Source organism: Lepisma saccharinum, chromosome 12, assembly GCF_977018435.1.
Source record: "Lepisma saccharinum chromosome 12, izLepSacc3.1, whole genome shotgun sequence".
NCBI lineage: Eukaryota > Metazoa > Arthropoda > Insecta > Zygentoma > Lepismatidae > Lepisma > Lepisma saccharinum.
In genome coordinates, this window is record NC_139240.1 from 35414817 (window position 1) to 35436594 (window position 21778).

At 38.8% G+C, this 21778-nt stretch overlaps 1 protein-coding gene across 8 annotated transcripts in view; it reads right to left on the minus strand.

Annotated features, from left to right (window-relative positions):
- Window positions 1–21778, minus strand: part of LOC145995971 (uncharacterized) — a 133608-nt gene that overhangs the window by 68724 nt on the left and 43106 nt on the right. For 3 of the 8 annotated variants that reach the window (XR_014442737.1, XM_083132065.1, XM_083132059.1), the window contains exon 1: window positions 4273–4574. The exons of 3 other annotated variants lie outside the window; for them this stretch is intronic. The gene's annotated coding sequence lies outside the window, so the exon portion shown is untranslated. Of the gene's footprint in view, window positions 1–4272; window positions 4575–4653; window positions 4757–21778 lie in introns of those variants that run through there. 2 more of the 8 variants (XM_083132060.1, XM_083132063.1) reach the window with 2 other exon arrangements.

Below are 21778 nucleotides of genomic sequence, written 5' to 3' on the forward strand. Positions count from 1 at the left end.
TCACGGTTTTGGCTGAAAAAAATATATGTTAAAAGACCACATGATAAATGTCCAAAATAAAATATTTTTCTTTTCTGTTGATTTTTTTCGTGCTACAAGCTCATGAAAAAAAAATAAGTAACTGAAATAAAGCATTTTCAAACCAGTATAAATAAAAAAGCAAAAAAATGGTAGAGACTTGTTTTCTTTTATTTGAATGCTTGTTCAAAGCACTTCCAAAACCTTATTAAGGAATATATTTATGAAACCCTCTTCAACTATAAAATTAAAAATCAAAATACTAAAAATTTGATTTTTTTTCAAAGTTCAATTTTTTTTTTTTTTTTTTGAAAAAGTGAGAACCACAGGACATGAGTCTTGCTGTGATAATATAACATGGGAATTGGACTAACTATTTGCAATGCCAATTCTGCTCTAACTTCTTATGTAATGTACAAAATTCTTTGTAAAAAATTAAAAAATCAATTTTGACCTTTCTTCAGAAATCATTCTCTCAAAAACACCCAAATTGTCGCCAATGTAACATATTTTACAATAAAAATTTTAAAAATATGGAACATGGGAGGACATTTCTTTAAAAATTCTACCCAGTTGCACAACAAAATATTTACAAGGTCTGATTGCACCTCCCACAAGTAAAGTAACCAAAGACTATATTATACAATTTTCAGAAATTTTGAGATGGGTGTTTTTGAGAAAATGATTTCTGAAAAAAGGGTCAAAATGGATTTTTTCATTTTTTTACACATAATTTTTACATAACGTAAGAAGTTATAGCAGAATTGGCATTGCAAATAGTAGTCCATTTCCCATATTAGATTATCACAGCAAAACTCATGTCCTGTGGTTCCTCACTTTTTTTATATATAAAAAAAATGAACTTTGGAAAAAATTAAAATTTGAGTATTCTGATGTTTAATTTTAGAGTTGAACAGAGTTTCATAAATATATTCCTGAATAAGGTTTTGGAAGTGCTTTGAACAAGCTTTCAAATAAAAGAAACCTTAAGTCTCTACCATTTTTTGCTTTTTAATTTATACTGGTTTGAAAATTGCATTATTTCCCTTACGTAATTCTTTTTACCAGACAGTGTCTTTCTTTGTGAGCTGGTAACACTGTAACAAATCAACAGAAAAGAAAAAAATTATTTTTGGATGTCTTATCATGTGATCCTTTAACAAATATTTTTCAGCTGATTTTGAAATTCGAAGGTGACACATTTAGTACTTACCTGTGATATTTCAGATGAAATGGGACAGGTGTATTAGGAAGTGCTTCTCATTTCTGGAAACAATTGTTAAGTTTGAAGCTTGGTGAAACGAATTAGAACACTCAAAATTTTCACTAGGTGTTATTTACTGGATAAATAAAGATTCCAAAAACTACTTATGCAACCACACTTCACAGAGAGCAACCATTCTCGGTTTGGGGCATTCCACAAAAAGTAGTCCTAACTCATGTAAATAACAAAATGAAACAATGTGAAAATGATTGTCTTTAATTGCATTAAGGTTCAGATGTTTGAGGATTCATATAATTTGCACATTTTACCATCAAAAATTATTAGCATCTGTAACCTATATGATTCACAGAGAAATGTAGTCAAAACTTGCTACATATTTAAAGTGTCGGACACATAACACACTTTCGTTAATGTTTTTCATGCATGCATCCCATGTCATCACACCAGTGTGATTAACTGTTGCAAGCATTTAGGGCATTATTTTAATCCTAACAAATGGCTGCTAGTGAACAAACATGTGCATAGGAACATAAAGAAAGGAAAAACTCAAAGTAAGTAACCGTCATGCCTTTATTTTGTTAACAGGCAAATAGCAATCAAACCATGTAAAAAAATGGCTGTGTACCAGGATTAGTTCAGAAATAAACCATTAGAACTTGGTCAAAAGTAATATTGGATTAATACAAAGTATGCCTCCATAATATAAGGCCCATCTGGTTCGCTGCACTTTTTGACACTCAGTGTAGTGCAGGTGTATTCCAGTGTCAGGCTGGAGAAAGGAAATAACGTACAACCAAGTAGATGATAAGCAATGTTCAAGTTCAGAATATTCAACAAATGCTTGTCTGCTGCTTTAAACGTTTATTTGATTAGTTCGCACACACCACATATTACACTGCTCGAGAATGTGATGCAAATGGTATGTACCGACATCAAATACACTACTTTATTCCAAATCATCGAAGTAGAAGAGTCGAGTGTTGCACCGTGCAACAAACTAGATGCTTGAGTGCGGAGAGAGAGTCAAAAAGTGCAACAAACTAGATGGGGGCTATTAAGAATCATTTAGTTGCTCTTGTACAGGTGTCATTAGTAGGGAGTCAGGTCCCCTCAAAAAAACACAAACTTTATTTCACGTAAGTTTTGACATGAGTGTATTGTACTTTTTAATTCCTACGGCATTTATTTATCCAAAAAGTAACAATATCTGTAACAGTTTGTTATATCGGAGACACATTTCTTCATTTTTACACAAGAAACTACTTACGGAAATGAGTTTCTCTAAGGTTTCTAACGTTCGTCGAGGTATTTTCTTTCATCTTTCACTGGGAAATCATGAATTTTGCAAAAGAAATATCTCACCGATGCACAATTGCCATTCCTGTCCTATGTGAACCGGATGCTCCATACTTTTGATGATGTAACCCCCTGTCAGCGTTTCCAACCCTTTTTTTTTTTTTAACTATGCTTGCCTAACTTAACCAAAACCTAACCTTATCGGAAATGGTTCGTGTGGCTATCCGTGCATAATGTGCAATTTGCACGTGTGACTAACACGATAGTAGGTATTTTTCAGTGAATAAGGTTGGAAATACTGCATACCGACAATGGCAGTCAACATGTGCCCGCCACATTGTTTGTTAGGGAAGTGAAAAAAAGAATAACAAAAACTACTCTCTATGTGAAAAACTGTGTTTGTTTTCGTGTAAAAAGCATAATGGTTCCGCAATACACAATTGGTAAGTACGAACCATGCGAAACACAAAATATCAGATTTTAATGTGTCTCCGATATAACGAACTGTTACCACAATCTCTTCGTCCCATCAGTGTATATGTACACAACATACATATATATATTTGGTAAATTTCTCGTATCGGACAAACGGCTGAAATTTGCTAGTTCATTTAATTTGAATATTCGTACTTACGTATTCTGCATTGAGAAAGATTGCTGAAAGTGGCATTTCGCTTATTTCACGGAAATAAGCTCTATTTGCGACATATCGAGTAAGTTTTCTTAGTTTCTTTTTGCCTTCGGTAACACGCAAAATGGTTTATATCGAAAAATAGATGATTTACCGGCAAAATTAAATGAACGATGCGAGAAAACACTTCCCCGAACTTCCACAAGTCTAAAGAAACTGCATTCGGTAAGTAATTTCTCCTGTAAATTTGAAGAAATCTGTTTGTCCGATACGAGAAATTTACCATATATATATATATATATATATATATATATATATATTGAAATGCATAGTGAGTATGTTCATAGACTCAGGCATGATGTGAACAAGTGAATTGCTTGGAAATAGGCATGTGAAACAAACTGAAGGAAAATGTTCTCAGGCCATCACCTAAAACTTTGCAATACAGGCACTTTTATTCTTTAGTACAAGTAGCCTAGTAGATAATGTAAACAAGTCAACCCAAAGCCCACTCGAAAATCAGCAGTCACACTAGACAACTGCACTTTTTAGTTTGCACTTTTCGCAGACATTGTGTCACAACGGAACAATATACATCAATGTATTTTTAAAATTCAACACGTAATTTCTACCAAATATAAAAGCAATTAATTTTTGCATAAAGTTCCTTCCCCTGTTCGTAAACAATTTATTGATCCCTCAAAGAACTCGTGGACATACATACTCATTCACAAAAAAGTTCACACGCCCCCTTAAATTTGTAAGAGTGTACTACACAATTTAGGGTACAGGCATGTCATCATGCATTTTTCTATGTTGCGACTGTAACCTCGCACTAGGGCATCTCGAACAATAGCCATTTTCTGTGAACTATTCGTTGTATATGCTGACTATCACGAGTAGAACGAAAAACTTTGTAATTTGGTTACGTGCACTCAATCACGGCGAGAGTTGGCAGCTCTTTAAATCCTCTCCCATCCCCAAAACAAGTTCAAAACACAGCGGTATTAACACAACAAACTATGACGTTACATTATTTGTCGAATTAATCCGTTGACGAGAGCAATTCTTGGAAAACTATAACATTTACAAGATTACATACCTCTACCTTTTTCATCAATGCAGACTGTCGAATCGAAAATCTCGTTCCTTCGGCAGCAAATTACGAAGCTTGGGGACCCAAGATGGCGTCACAATAGACCATTTCATCCGTATTTTAGCAGGAACTTTAATTTATCAAACGCTGCGTGCAGCGAAGCACGATAAATCGAATACAAAGCAAGGAACGTCAAATAAATTAGTTCACTCACTTATAAACACATGTGGGAATTAAGATGACAAAAAGTCACACACAAGAGATGCACACACCGATGCAGTACACATCACCTGATAAGACTATTTTCTTCACTGGTCAAATGTATGATGCACCGTACACACACCCACACACTTAACAACATAAGAATATGACTTATGTATCACTTACCCTAAAATACTTTATGTATTTGAACCAATTATGAAACACATTTCCCTATCATAATGCCTAGTCCTATGCAAGAACTTAACCTGAGCAGAATCCAGAATGTATCCCTCCGCCTGCGCTTATGCTTCTCATTTACGCGACAAGAAATAAACACTACTTCGTGAGTATTTTGAGTATTACTGTAAACAAAATTAACCTTAAAAAAATTAACTAATTCTTACAGCGATCTAAATAAAGTATCGATATTTAAAATAAGATTTTTTTTCAGATAAAAATTGTTGTAATTGCTTCCGGTTATGATTCTAATGAAAATGGAATTTACATCAAACCAAAGTAGAAAAATCGATAATTTTTTTAGACCAACTCAACTTAGGGAAAATCGTCAAAGAAATTGCGTTTTCGATGTAAAAAATGATGATCTTACACGATTTTAATGGTATGTAGTTCATAAATGAATGGATTTACATTCGTCTCATGCAGAAGTTAAGGGTAGGGTGCGAAATCCTAGGGGGATTTCCCCCCCACCAACAAGATTGGCATCAAAAATCCCCCCGCCAATAATTTCGGGGGGGGGGGGATTTTTGATATAACGAACATAAGATAAGCAATTAGCTACTTTTAATTTGAAATATAAGAAAGTAGCACACACACACACATATTGTGGTGGTTGTGAGTGTTGCTTTCTCTCTCTCTCAAGAGATAATTAACAAATCTACATTAATACGCACAATAAAAATAAAACAAGAATGCAAGACAAAAATAACTATGAAATCCATGATTTATATTAACAAAGCAAAATCTAAATAAAAAATTATACATAATAAAACCACTTCAACTATTTCATAATTTATTAACATCTTTAACAGTTAGTAAAGGAATTAGTTTGCTACTTTATGATATCTGATATATATATAAAAGTAACAAATTAATTTCTTTCTATGTAATTAATAATAATAATAGATTTTTATTTTAGTAATTAAATTTTAATAACATTATAAATATGTATATCATATAATTAAATGTATGTTTGTGTGGAGAGGGGGTTTGTAGATTAAGATCATTCTCCCCCACCAGTTTTCAATGATTTTTTGTGCAACAACATTGTATCGAGAAAATCTCGAAACATTTTGTCTTTCTTTGCGTGTGCTTTGTAGTGAGGAGAAGGATGATTGATAATATGATGTAATTGATGATGTAACACCATGCCCAGGGCGGGATTCGAACCGAGTACCCCTGGCGTCGTAGCGCGCTGTGCTATCCACTCCCCCCACGGAGGTCGGCTGAGGGCGAATTAAAGAACGTTGAATAGTAATGGAGGGTGTCTAATCTGAAATAAAAAAAAGGAGGCGTGGTTATCCCAGTGTCCAGTTGTAGGATTCGAGTCTCGGAAGAAGAATATTTGGGGCGCCCCGGACACATGCGGAAGGAGGGGAATCAAGGCGACCGGGATGAGGTACTGATGACACCATAACTCTATGCGAGTTAGAGAATGTGTGGAGCTCAACTTCTACATCTGCCTTCCTAACATTGAACAATGTAGAGCTATGGACACTTCTGAGTTGTAACGATTCAGTTGAATGTCAATGGTATTGCTACAACCCAGAAGTGCCCGTGCCTGTAGAAGGCTATGGCATCATTTAACAATTACACCATGTGAAAAAAAAAAAAAAAAACATGACTGATTGAGTCAGTGTTCGATAAGAAAGAATAATGAATTGATTTATTTAGTTTATTTTACTTCACATTTATGCCACTTTTGGCTAATCGCCAAGATGAGAATGAGTTATGATATGATGAAATTGATGAAGGGACGTACAATAAACACCCCATGCCCACGTGAACCAGAAAAAATAGATTAGTTGCTTAATTGGAAACACCAGCTTCCTGCAAGCTCTTTATAAATCGTACGAAAACAATTAATTTTATCTTGCTGCGGGGTCCCCTGAAGTTCATCAAGTCTCTGATCAAGACCAGGGGTGTGTTGACTATTCATGCAAAATTTTCCACTGGGAAGGGGGAGTCCATAGAGCCTAATAATGACCATGATTCGAGACTTGTGGAAATTTCTAGTGGGAATGTTTTGATAAATCGCTGTACAAAGTATAAGTGTAACGAGATCGAAAGCTACAGTTGCTATTTTAGGAGTGACTCGAAAGTTTACTCCGAACAAGCATGTCGCCTGTTGCCCTTGGGTGAAATTTTTACTCTTTACCAGGGTAGCAACTGCGCTTTGACCTCTAGGTGACCTTGCGAGGTTGCCAGGTCGTCGTTGTTTACTACGAACACCTGATTCGCAATCGCAAAGGACTTTTTCGGTACTATTTTTCTGCACGAGAAAGAGAAAGATTAGTTGAGGAATGTTTCCATTTGAGATAAGTGTAATGATATGTCTTTCTGAAATATAGATTGTAAATGTCGCGTCTTCTTACATACGTACTCATTCAAAATATGGTTATTATTACGAAATTGATTAAATAATAATAATGAAAATTGTTGAATTTACTTCCATATTTATTACAAGTAGCCTATAATTGTCGCTAAGTCAACGTGCATTTGTTTTATATCACTTTTCCTTTAAAATATGACATATAATTTAGAATTCATACTTTATTACGATTACGACAAATGTACGTCGGGATGCACTGGCGTATGCAGCGGGGAGCTGACGGGGCTACAACATTCCCAATTAAAAATAAAAGCAGTCGGGCTCCATGGCGGAGTGGTTAGCGCATCGCGCTACGCCGCTAGAGGTCCCGGGGCGAATCCCAGCCTTGGCATGGGCGTTCTTTGTGTGATCCTTCATCAATTTCATCATATCATCACTCATCCTTATCTTCGCGATTAGCCAAACAACTTTTAAAACGAAGGTTAAAAACTATAATTACGAAATATTTTATTGTGCGTTCATCCCGCTTTCCTTATAATACAGCCAGTGGCGTGCCCAAGGGGGGGGGGTTGATGGGGTTATAACCCTGCCTTTGTCCCAGTATTCCTAAAAAAAAAAAAGAACGTCAAAGGCAGTGGCGATGCTACATAAAGGGCAACTAGGGCACTGCCCCACAACAATTTTAACATAAAAAGTTCATCTGAAGAGACGATCGGTATATACGTGTAAATATTTTTTTTGTTTTTTTCCCTCAACCCCTACGTTGCTGCAACCAGACTTACAGGGTATGCACCCTGTGCGAGGTTAATATATTTCTCCGTCCTGTTGGAGAGAGTTCAATCTCGGCTCTGCCCCGGAGACGTGACGTCACTGACTGACCCAAACATTTACAGCATAGGCAAGGGACGGTCCCTCACAATGGAAACGCGCAAAATTCGTAGCCGTCTCTGGGCAGTTAAGGAGGTGCCCTGTCCATTCATGTTTCCCTCGTTCACCGTTCAGTGTTTCCAACGCTTGGCAGGCAGTTCATTCGTTCTTCCAGCCTGCAGCAATAAGATAAAAAAAAATCCCTCGAATGCTTTTCTTCGCGCTTGTTCCGGCGACCTGAAAAGTTGACAACACTTTTTATTGCTCAAACTAGTCCCTCGTATTTTCAAAAAGATCCTCCTTTCTTCCCATTGTAATACGGATTTGGATTTGAGTTAGTGTGTGAGTTTGCGTTGCGTTTCGTCTGTGCGTATTGGTCGCTTATGAAATAATTCGTTTTTCGCGAGTTTATAGTTACTGTACGCGTTTATTTATTTGTGTAATTGTGTCTGTGTTCCAGCAACTTGACATGCAGAATATCTTCGTAAGTATAAACGAACTTTTTGGGGTACATGGCCAATGTAAAGTGTTGTAACTGAACTTAACGCTGCATCATCTTCCTACTTAGTCATTGATATTAGTGGATACTTGGTGAATATGACATTGAATCATGTAGAAACTTTAATATCTACGCCTTTCAATTCATTGACAATGGAAGAGAAACTGCAGTGTAACATTTTCATAATCATTCCAGTATCTACCCAAAGTTTAGTTACTGCAAGCGACGTTAGTATTCGAGGTTTTTTTTTATTCATGTATTTTTGTTCCATATGTTGCTGATTTTTCGTATTCCTACGTAGTGAGTATTTAATGCTCTTTGGAGAGATATCTTGATCAGAATGTTAATTTTATTCCAAATTGTTCGAACAATTTACTTACTCCATATCAAGGAACTCCCCTCAAAAACCTTAAAGAGGAATATAGAGGTAAACTGCCCCCCCTCCCCACCCAAAAGAAAAATGTGCCCTGCCTGACTGAAAAGGCACGCGCCGCCCCTGGTCAAAGGTACGAAAATATGGCAAAATGAGGGCTGACTACCAAGAAAAAGTATACATACCCCTCTTTCGAACATCCTGGGCACGCCACTGAATACAGCTACGCACTGTCCACCTTTACAATTCCAAGCCCCTCCGAAAAGAAAATCCTGCTTACGCTAGTATCAGGATGCATTTAGACTGCGTACATACGAAACCGTGGAGTGTCGGGAATATATTTCTTACACCATGCAGATAGTGATGAGTGAATGTATGTACCTTCAAAACTTTCTCATTCTCAGTGATATTAAGAAAAATGCCGACAATCAGTAACACGATTACAATTTTAAAAAATCCTCAATGTTACTTTCATAATCCCGGAAAGCAAAATAGGAAAATGTCGGAACTGAGAAACATTCCTGATTTCTACTTTACACATATCCCAGGAAAATGGTGCCAATATGGGAGTATTTTAGCCTCCCTTCATTAAATTTGATGGTTCCATCCCCGGCAGGTTCAAATCCAGAAACTTTTCTAACGTTGGAAGCGACCCCGGCGCCCACCCAGTGCCAAATAACATGGGTACCTGGGGGAAACCCTGGAGGGTAAAGGCGGTCAGGGGTGTGATGATGAACACATCACCCCCACTCACGACCGGATCACTCATGATTTTCGTACATAGACTATTATTTCATCCTCATCTTCATACCAACTGTTTTCCCTCGCCAGAGCCTCGTCCGTCTGCAAAATACAGTCCAGGGTGTACTACGTGGAAGTGAGGTTGACAATTAGGTGTACCACGCGGAAGGTCACCCCTTACACCCCGATAATTGTGGAAGAAAACGGGACCAAGTTAAGGAAACAAACAAGATTTACTGCCAAGCACGTGCGATTTGTTTACGCGACTGACCTTGACCAAGAAACAGCAGATATGCTTAGTTCAACAACCTGCATCAGCTGACTGCACTCGCTCCACAGCGAACAACTGACGTAATTTTCAGTTCTATGTCAGCAGAGCCACCTGGCGTGAGCTTCTGGTACTAAGATCTGACGCGAGGAGGAGGGGAGGGGGAGAAACGATAGAGGGCGTGATGTGCGCAGTACAGGTGCGCGTGCAGTTCACGCGAGGAGGGGAGGGGACAAACGATACAGGGTGGGATGTGCGCAGTGCAGGTGCGCGTGCAGTTCACGCGAAGAGGGGAGGGACACAAACGATACAGGGTGGGATGTGCGCAGTGCACTGCAGGCTGCTCTCTTGTACAGGTGAGCGTTCGGTTCAAAACGGCGGCAGCGAGATACGCAAAGCCTTAGGTTCTGTCCGAAAGGTCCAAAATGCATCGTGGTAATCGAAAGTCAACCAGATGTTAGTTGTAGTTCTTCTAATTTGTGGAAATGAACGTTTAAGAACTTTTTAAAATGCTATGATTTATGTGGTGAAAACCAAGTGCGGGGAAAACAACGTGTTCTTAGTTTTATCTACTGATTGTATTTGGCGCTGCAGTCTAAGTGCAATTCGAAAGATTGCCGCTCCCATTCTCCAAGATTTCGAGACTGAACTGCGAGACCATTCTCGAAGGACATTCGCTTCAAGTACGATGTTGCACCTTTTAGACACGGCCAGAATTTAAGCTGCTTTCAGAGTTACTCTATCATTTTAATTTATCCCATTTGTAGTTGATCCATATCGTACAACTCAACGGGAAATGAAAGGAAGGATTTAGTCATCTTTGGCAAGCCACCAAACCATAGCCCACACACTGATTATTTTAAACCCTTATCATAGCTGTGTCAGTTAAAATATCAGTCCTCATATCTCAAGCACACGTGCAATTCTTAAAAAGAAGAGTTTGTTTCACTTTTAAAAAAATCCATCGCAGATATGTTCCAACGGTTTCCTTCCCTCTGAAACATTTACAAGCCCAACTACGTGGGCAAATCAAATAATAAGTTACACCCGAGCCGTGTGTGTTCCTTACTAAGAGAGAGAAAATAATCACACTTGGTGGCAGCACTGTTTTCTTGCTTTCCCATCTTCCCCCGAAGCAGCTGTGCTGGAGCTGGTTTAGTATGCGAGTATAGTACGTCGTATTGAGGATGCGTCCAACATTCAGGTGTCCTCTGTCGTCCGATTTTTATAGGCACAAAGGCAAAATCGGAGAGAAATTCATTGTCGAGGTGTGTGGTGAGAATGCAATATATATATAACACCCCATGATCGAGGAATGGTGCCAGATGTTCGAAGAGGAAAGAATGAACGTGAACGACGAACAGTGTGTCGGGTGGCCTGCAACTGTGAACACTATCGACAACACGGAGCATGTGAATGCAATGATTTTTGCAATCGCCACATGAAAATTAAAGAGACTGACACGCACCTTCTGCCTTTTAGGGCTTTATGTCAGTCCGGTTACAACCCTTTTATCGGACTTCTCAATGGCTTCTAAGGGTTAGTAGGACCAAGCCCTTGCGTGGTCTGTGGTGCAGGATTTATTTTTAATTATCACCTATGCAAGGTTGAAATGAAAGATCCTTAAGATCCTTTACTCGAAGATTTATTTAACTTGCGATGTTATACAAACACTTTTTCAAACAGACAATTCACCCGGTATAACTTGTAGGCCTGGACCTATTAGATATACCGAAGTTTATAACCCTGGTCTTTTGATGATGCAGGAGAACACCTTATTCAGAGTTGGGTTTGTGAATATCCGCCAAATATGGAGTACAAGTACACCAACCAATCCGAAGATTGAAGCAAGATATTCCCCAACGTCCCCTGAATCATCAACCTTTCGGCAACCAGGAGAATGTCCCGCAGACTCGCAAAAGTCTAGCTCTTTTATATCATATTGTTGTTTACAATTTACCATGGTTATTACATAGTTGTTTAACATTTCTATAGTTTCAACATTTAAGTTAAACAATTCATTACCCATTAACAATAACACATTTTTAAAGAAAAGATTTCAACATAGATTAATATAATACAGATTGAATAGTTTAGTGCCTGAAAAAGCATGTGTTGACAGGGGCGACACATAGCGTTCCCCAACAAGAAAAACAAAAAGAAATACAAGTTTACGTTATTTATTTTTGTTTTTTAAACATCTTCTTTACCATGGCTATGGTTTCCATAATCTCAGTAGTTCCGATTTCCTCTCAGGAGTGCAATTTATCTTTTTTAAATTTTGGAAATTTTCCTTCCCCGAATCTTCTTGAGTCCATGGGTTTAGCAATTCCGCGGCATTGTTTCTGATCTCTTTCACTATAAATGGTCCAGTAAAACATTCGAAAAATTTGGAAATAACATTATCTTTAGCGGAACTCAGCTTGTGTGACTTTTTTAGCACCAAGTCCCCTTTAAGTAACTCATAGGCCCTAGGATTGCTCTTTTGTAGTCTTTGTTCCTTTCTTCGAAGATTATTAGCCTGAGCATGGAAAAGTTTATCCTTCCACGGTAGATCTTGAAAACCATCGTTTTGTGGCCAATTTATTTGTTTCAAAATACTAATCTGCACCGGTTTATTGTAGAAAAGCTCTAAGGGAGCATACCCAGTTTCTCCTGACACAGAGCAATTCAATATCCAACAGATTTTTGATATAAATTTGTGCCAATCCTGATGGGAATTATGACAAAAGGTCCTAATTAACCTAACTATCTCCTGATTCGTTCTTTCCACAATGTTGCCCGCAGGGTGATAAGGAGTGGTGTGAACTGCTACAAGCGAGTGTTTTTTTGCAAACTCATACCATTTCTTCGAGGTGAATTGACTTCCTCGATCTGACAGTATATACTCCGGCTTAGGACAATGAAGTAAGTATCCGTTTTCTAATTTACTTATTATTTCCCTGGTGCTAGCTGTACGTAGTGGATATGCCATCATGAACCTACTTCCGACATCTATCATAGTGAGCAGATAGTAATAGTAAGAGGATTTTGGTAGTTTTCCGATCAAATCAATGGATAATACTTCATGAGGCTTTCGATTTGTGGTGGTTAATTTTTGTTTGGATAGGCCTTTTTTATCCGGTTTGTTTTTAGAACAAGTTAAGCATTCTCGTATATACTGGGCTATTTCCATTTTCATGTTTTCCCAAAAGAACCTATCTTTAATCTTCTTGTAAGTTTTGTTGAAACCAAAATGTCCAGTATCATCATGTTCGGACCTTAGTACTTCTCCTTTTAGCTGGGCAGGCACTACTAATCTTTTAAACTTCCGTCCACTCTTTCCTTGGAAGAACAGTAAGTCGTAATGTAAGTTATACTTGGTTGAGCTTCCATTGTTACTTCGGACCTCCTCTAGCTTAAGTTTACAAAATGGATCTTCCTGTTGTTCCCTTTTCCATTTGTCTAGTTCTAGTTCCTCCAAAGGTTTTATAAGACTCCATACATTATAAGTCTGGCCCTCTCGAGTTAGTTCGGTAGGCTGATCTTCAGGAACAGGATATCGGCTAAGAACATCTGCTATCCCATTGTTTTGCCCCTGGATGTAGATTATCTCATATTCATATTGTTGCAATTTTAAAGCCCACCGTGTTAATCGAGCATTCCAATTTCTACTGTTCTCCAGCCATACCAGATTTTTGTGGTCAGAATAGATCCTAAACTTTGTGCCGTAAAGGTATACTTTAAAATGTTCAATCCCAAATATGATGGCTAGGCATTCTATCTCTTGGGTTGTGTAATTTTTCTCTGCTGGTTTTAACTTTCTGCTGGCATATTGAATTATACTAATATCTTCTAAGTTTCCCTTTTGTTCCGTTTGTTCTTGGAACAATATTGAACCTAGCCCAATGCCAGAGGCATCGCACATCAGCTGGAATGGCTGTTGGAAGTCTGGTTGAGCTAATGCAGGAAGTTTTACTAACTCATGCTTTAGTGACTGAAAAGCTCTTTCTTTTAGGTTGTCCCATTCCCATTGGCTACCCTTTTCTAGTAGTTCTTCTAGAACGGCAGTTTTTGATGCTAGGTCTCTTACAAACCTACGTCGCCAGTTAACTAAACCTAGAAATTGTTGCAGATGTTTCCTCGTTTTTGGACGTGGAAATTTTAAGATGGCTTCATCCCTTTTGGGATCTATCCTGATGCACTTTCCTGACACAAGATGGCCTAAGTATTTTATCTCTGGTTTGATAAATTCACATTTTTTTAACTTTATAGTGAATCCTTCACTCTGCAACTTTTCTAATACGAATTGTATGTGCTGAAAATGTTCTTCTAGAGTTGCGTCAAAAATGAGAAGATCGTCTATATAGACAGTGAGAAAGTCTTCTGTCCAAGGCTCAAAAAGGCTATGCATCGTGTGCATAAAAATGGCTACAGCGTTCGATAATCCGAATGGCATCCTGGTAAAACACCACGCTCGACCTTTGTAGGAGAAGGCGGTGAACTTCTGGTGCTCTGGTTTAATAGGAACTTGAAGGTAACCTGAAGCCAGGTCAAAGCACGAAAAATATTTTTTACCCTGAAACTTTTGTAGAGCTTCTTGAAGTCGCGGCACCGTACTTTTAGGAACTATAATTGTTTTATTTAATTTCCTGAAGTCAATGCAGGGTCTTACTGATCCGTCGGGTTTGTCCACCACTAGCATTGGATTCATGTAAGGAGAGTTACAATTTCGAATTACTCCCCATTCATTCCATTTTTTTAACTCTTCTTCTAATTTTTCACGTTTCGACATCGGAATAGGATAAGGTAAGGAAAACACTGGTTGGTTGGTGCTTAACAAAATTTCGCAGGTATGGTTTTTTGCAAGTCCTGGTTTGTCAGAGAATATAGGGCGATACCTAGTTAATATTCGAAATAGCTTCTCCTTCTCCTTTTGATTTAACAATTCTGGAGCAAATGCTTTCTTCTTTATATCTTCCTCGGATGCGGACCACTTGTTTAACTGAGATTCCTTCTCCGTCACTAATAGTTTTACATACGAAGTCTTATCATCCATTGCTTCAACACTATTTCCATGACTACCTGGAATCAAAGTTTCTTCCACGACTTGTCCCTTTACCGTTAGATATAATTTGTTTGCACCTGCATCTAAATTGACTTTGTATCTTTTGAAGAAAGGATATCCGAATAACAAATCGGCCTCTAAATTCTTTACCACATAGACTTGGTCTTCAAAAGTGTGCCCTGCAATCTCAAAAAGAATGGTTCGGTATCCCACAATTCGGGACCTCTCATGTCCAACAAAATCCTTTAACCTTATTCCTGGGCATCTTTGCAATTTCAAGCCTGGTAATCTCTCTCGGAGCCTTTCCCAAACATTATAATTCATGACAGTGCACTCGCTTCCCGTATCCAAGGTACATCTTATTTCTAATCCTAAAACTTCTATTAGAATTTCCGGCTTCTTGCTGCAATTTCCAGTTACTTCGAAAACATTAAACAAATTATCTTCTTCAGAATTTGGACAAGAATTTACATCTAGGTATAAAACATCTAAATTTTCATTAGTCATTAGCTTGTTTTCTTCGCTCTCACAAACATCAAGATTGTGTCGCGTTGTAGAAGGGAGAGCTTCATCTACAACGGCCTCTGGTTTAAATTTGCTCGACTGGTAGAGGGAATATCCCAAGAAGGAGCTTTAATAGCGGAGGGAATTTCCCATACAGGTGCTCTAGGGTTTAAAGCACAGTCTTCTGGAATTTCGTCAGTCTGTATTCCACATTCTTTCTTACGAGACTGGTTCCAGTTTCTTTGATTCTGGTTCTTGTTCCAGAATGTCCTTCTATTGGAATCCTTCCTTTGGAATCTGAGATTACCATTAAACCTTTGGTTGATCGGTGTGGGCCTCTTATCTTCTTCTCCATTCCTCCGGGATAGCTCTAGATTCCTTATACGAGGTTGAGGATTTCGTCGTTCATCAGTTCGTTGGTGATCGGCTTTCCATCCTTCCATTTGTTCAGACGCTTCGAACTTTCCCAGGAAATTCGTGAGTTGGTCTATGTTGGCGGGATCTCGAGTTAGTACCAGTTGTCGCACTCGTGAAGGTAATTGGCCAATGATTAAGTTCAGCACTTCTGATTGGTTGATGGTTTCTGTCAGATTGCAGTATGCTGCATATACCTCCCAGCAATATTCTTCCAATGATAACCCTGCACCTTTGCTATAATGTTTATTCCTCAGGGTATTCATTTCCCTCTGTTTTGCTTCAGGCGATGCATATTGCTTCTTAAATGCAGAGCGGAAATGTTCAAAGGTTTTCCATCTTTTTCCGTTTGCCATAAACCAAGCCCTGGCTTTACCCACCATTAGCGATGGAAGGACCTTTAGTCGGTACATCATGGGCATTTTCATTAAATCCATATAAGTATTTATTTCTTCCAGGTACCTCTCAGCAGATACTGAATTTATTTCTCCATTAAACTTGGTGAGGGAATTGACGTCAGACATTCGGAGAATCCGATTGGATGAATGGTTTAAGTAGGAATTATCTTCTACCATTTTTTCCGTAGCGTAATCTCTAGTTCGTCTCATTCCGCCACTCCTTTTTCGTTTCTTTCTTTGGCATGGTTCAGAATGTTCGGGAGATTCGGAACTGGAAGAACGTGAGGAGCAAGAGGTTCTTACACATATCTTCTTTGGCAGAGTTTCCATCTCTTCATTCCTATTCTCCTTGCCTAGTTGTAAGGTTTCCAACTTTGAGGTTAACGTTTTTATAATTTCAACTTGTTGTGTTTGGACCTCTTTCATTTTTCTTATTTCACCTTCCAAATTTACGGACATTTCCTTTTGACTTTCCTTCAGCTCAGTTATTTCTTGGTTCAAGCCTTCTTGTAGCTGTTTAAAACGGTCATCATCTATCTGCCGATCTTCTCTCCTTCTTTCCACTAGTTCTTCATATTTTTCGTCTCTCTCTTTTCTGATTTCAGCTATCGCTTCGGATATTTCTTTTCCTAGATTTACTTTAAAATCTTCAAACATCTCCTTACTCATTTCTCGTTCCCTTTCTCTTTCTGCTTTCTGTTCAGTATCTCTTTCACCCAAGGTTTCAATCAAACGTGCAAACTTTTGGTCACTCATTTCTCGTTCTCTTTCTCTTTCTGCTTTCTGTTCAGCATCTCTTTCACCCAAGGTTTCAATCAAACGTGCGAACTTTTGGTCATTTTCTTCCTTGTCCTTTAATCTTTGCTCTTTTTCTTCTTCCTTTTCTTTTAATCTTTGCTCTCTCTCTGCTTCTTTCTCTATTTGTCTTCGCATACCCTGTTCAGCTTCACGTTCTTCTAGCTTCTCGATCAAACGTGCGAATTTCTGATCATCTTCTTTCTTGTCTTTTAATCTTTGCTCTTTTTCTTCTTCCTTTTCTTTTAATCTCTGCTCTTTTTCTGCTTCCCTTTCTTTTAATCTTTGCTCTTTTTCTGCTTCTTTCTCTTTTAATCTTTGCTCTTTTTCTGCTTCTTTTTCTTTTAATCTTTGCTCTTTTTCTGCTTCTTTCTCTTTCTTAAAATCAGTCATAAAGGAGATCATCATTTCCCTCCAACTATCATCTGTTGGGGTTGGCGTAACTTGTTTTTCCACGCACTGTCTACATTTAACTTCTACCTCCGCTGCTACGTCAGATCCTGGGGTTTTATGTGCGCAGCTTTCATGAACGTATCTGTTGCAGCCGGAGCATGGTAATAAGGTTTCCTCCTTCTTTTCTTCGCTCGTACAGCAAACGAGCCTCTCCTTTTGTTGCCTGGTCAAAGGTCTCTGGGAACCTATCATCTTTGCTTCTTCTGTTTCTGGAATAGGCTTCTGCTTCCGTTTCTGGAACAGGCTTCTGCTTCCGTTTCTGGAACAGGCTTCTGCTTCCGTTTCTGGAACAGGCTTCTTCTTCTGTTTCTGGAACAGGCTTCTGCTTCAGTTTCTGGAACAGGCTTCTTCTTCTTCTGCTGGGCCACGAAGATCCACAGGTGGTTGCTTCGATGGTCCTGGTCACGGTCGCCAAAAATCACTGACACGCACCTTCTGCCTTTTAGGGCTTTATGTCAGTCCGGTTACAACCCTTTTATCGGACTTCTCAATGGCTTCTAAGGGTTAGTAGGACCAAGCCCTTGCGTGGTCTGTGGTGCAGGATTTATTTTTAATTATCACCTATGCAAGGTTGAAATGAAAGATCCTTAAGATCCTTTACTCGAAGATTTATTTAACTTGCGATGTTATACAAACACTTTTTCAAACAGACAATTCACCCGGTATAACTTGTAGGCCTGGACCTATTAGATATACCGAAGTTTATAACCCTGGTCTTTTGATGATGCAGGAGAACACCTTATTCAGAGTTGGGTTTGTGAATATCCGCCAAATATGGAGTACAAGTACACCAACCAATCCGAAGATTGAAGCAAGATATTCCCCAACGTCCCCTGAATCATCAACCTTTCGGCAACCAGGAGAATGTCCCGCAGACTCGCAAAAGTCTAGCTCTTTTATATCATATTGTTGTTTACAATTTACCATGGTTATTACATAGTTGTTTAACATTTCTATAGTTTCAACATTTAAGTTAAACAATTCATTACCCATTAACAATAACACATTTTTAAAGAAAAGATTTCAACATAGATTAATATAATACAGATTGAATAGTTTAGTGCCTGAAAAAGCATGTGTTGACAGGGGCGACACAAGACTGCAAGTGAACTGAACATGTCCTACTATGGTGTGTCTATGCTGATTCACAACCAGTTGGGTATATCGTAAACTGTGCTCTCACTGGGTGCCGCGCTTCTTAACCGATGAGCACAAAAATCAACTCAAATGAAATTGCAAGACATTTTTACACAATAGGAATCGAAAAACTGGTCATACGATTCGAAAAGAGCTTGGATTACCTTGGTGACTATGTCGAAAAAAGTTAAATGTTCAAACGTTTTGTTTTGTTTGTTTTATACAGGGGAGTCAAAAAGTAAATTTAACACATGCACCAAAGCTTTCGCCTCATTGTTAGTGCGGAACTTCGTGACACACAGTACCTCCTTAAGGGGACCAAACGCATGATAATCCCCCGAACTTTGGTCATGTGAATATGCATGATGTGGTAGACACTCCAAACCAAGTTCCTTAGTTTGTTTATGCTGTTGCATGAGCTGTGTGACCTCGCATTTTCTTGCTGCAAGATCACGCCAGAACTGTGCAAACCGCGACGTTTTGACCTCATTGAGGTTTCAAGTGGTTCTCAAGCACAAGACAATATGACTCGCTGTTAAAATAGTATCGTATGTTCATGTAATGTACCGGATTGGACATCACTTTGCAGGCAGACATACCAGTGCGGAATTTCTTTGGTTTCGGCGATGATGAATGCCTCCACTTCTTGCTGACTCCATTGGTCTGTCTGGAAGTAATGGCCCCAGCATTCACCAGTGACTAAGTATTATATAGAAAGAAAAAAAAACATCTCCGGCTTTATAACGTCGTAGCAATGTTTCACAAACGCCGTCCCTTCAGTTTGGGGGTGTGTTGTTTTGGTACCCATATAGTGGAAACTTTGTGGTACTGCTGGACGTCATGAATGAACTGATACTCAAGTCTACAGCCACCTAGCCAATTGTTGCCCGCCTCTTCTCGGATCATTCGATCCACTGAAGCGATAGGTGTCTGGGGTAGTCGCACTGTGTGGTAGACCTAAGTGAGCTGCGACAGTTGATACTACATATTAAAATTTCTGCACCACTCAAAACCTGCTGAACCGACACCCAGAAATCCCCATATTCCTCCGATGGATGTTTGCTGGTTTGGCAATTTTATTACTCAAAAACAGATAACCGTGGCGTGGCAACTAACCACGTCTGCCAAAATGTTTTGTTTGTTGTATCGTGTCCAAAGTGTATGCACAAGAGGAAGCACAGTAATGTAGTGACAACAAGTTGGAACACAGCAAGACTCTGCTGGCACCGTTCTGATAATTATACATCTGTTCCACGTACCTATGTTCCGCTGTTCGAATCGAATCAACTAAAGTTGAAGTACGTCAAATACTATCGGGCTTGTTGGTGTCCTTTTCCCTTTTACATTGTCTTGCAAAATGGCTTAGCAAATTCTTAATTTTTGGTTCAACTACTTCTTTAGAATCTTTAGAAGTTCCACTTGAAACCGCAATTTCCACGAGTTCTATAGTCCTCTAATCTGCAGTCACACAGCAGAGGACGATCACGGTAAATTTATATTAATGTTTTAACTTCAGAGTTCGTCCATTTCATAATCACAAGTTGAAAAAACAAGACCTAATCCTACCTCAACCTGTGTAGACACCTTCGGTACCACTCGGCGTGTCACACACTTTGCAGGTCGGCACGATTTCCTTTGAAGTAAACCGGCTACTAGTCGCCTTGCAATCGGCCTGCCAACTGACCTGTAGACACAGGCCGACGACATGTACCCATTTCATCGGCTTTGGTTTTCGGCCTTCCCAACTGGCATAGTGAGGATGCGCCCCCAGATATGAAAAACATAAAAGCAAACCTTCTCAAAGTGTTCCAGAGAATCCAACGTAGAAACGCCCCTGCTCAACGTTACCAAAGAAAAGTACCTTAATGTAGAAATGACTCTCCTCTTTTCTGATCTCTTATAATCCGATTTCAGTTGTGCTGAATTTTAGAATATGCTCATTTACGTATTTAAGTCAAATTAATTTCTGTTTTATGTATGATTGTATAATTACATATTGCCATTATCTGATCGTGTCTACTTGACTAAACTTGACTAAACAGTTCTTCTGAAGATTATGAGACTCATTCAGTTAATTTTGCTTGTACTCAACTAGTTTTGAACAGACTCGTTCCTACCGTTTTTAAAAAAAGAATACGGTTCGTGATGCACAGTACTGACAAACACTGGGCATTGTTCATTGAGAAGTGTCGTATCAGAAAAATACAACGAAAACTGCTGTAGATCCACCACCGAATTTGGAACCCTGGCATACAAGCAGTGTCGCTAGTTTCAGGGCAGGAGGAACAGTGTCCACGTCCAGCCATCCGCGAGAACTCGTCGAAACTGCTCCCCCCAAACCTTCCCCGTGACGCGCTGGAGAGAGAGAGAGAGAGAGGCCTGTCCGCTGGATGGTCGTAGGAGGGGGAGGAAATTTAGCATTACGCTCATGGGCGTATTATTTTACTTATTATCTTGGGAATATCTAACTTCAGATGGTGTAGAGAAATACATCAGCGGGAACAGGACAGGTTGAAGATTTTGCTTGTGTTAGGATTAGTCGAAACTTCCACTTGATTAGCCATAACTTGAATTGATTGATTGAATTGGTGTTTTAAGTCCACTTTATGCACAGTAAGGCTTATTAGGACTGGTCCTACAGCTTAAAGTGGAATCCGACCCACTGTATGCCTCGACCGGGTATCGAACCCGGGACACCTTGATTACAAGTCAACGACGCTAACCATAACTTGAAGTTGTTTGTCCATAAGGAATACATGGGAGTCTATAAATAATTATTCATCGTATTTTTTTTTTACATATCGTATCTACGTAGCTTAATAATCAACTTTAAAAACTGCTTCCACTTCCAACAGGGGGAGAAATTCATACATTCTTGTCCTGTGTTTTGCCCTTTTCAGTAGCAGTACCCATTCCGATGATATTGACATAAATGATTATCTGGTGCCTGTAGTTCGCATATTATACGAAGTTTCAGAAAGCGTGGGGCTAGTATAACGATTACGAATGATATAAAGATAAAGTGGGATTAGAATACTTGAAATGCCTCCCTAACGAAACCTAGTGTTATTTCTGTTCTCGCCCTTATATGAAAAAAAAAACTTTCATTCAACAACCTCTTTGTGTAAGACTTCCATTGCATTTCTGCGACAGCAAAGGGCTTGTTTACGTTCTGGACCATCGTCATATTTGTTCTTTTCCGACATATTTTTATATCAGAATCTACAAAATCTCCTATATCTGGAT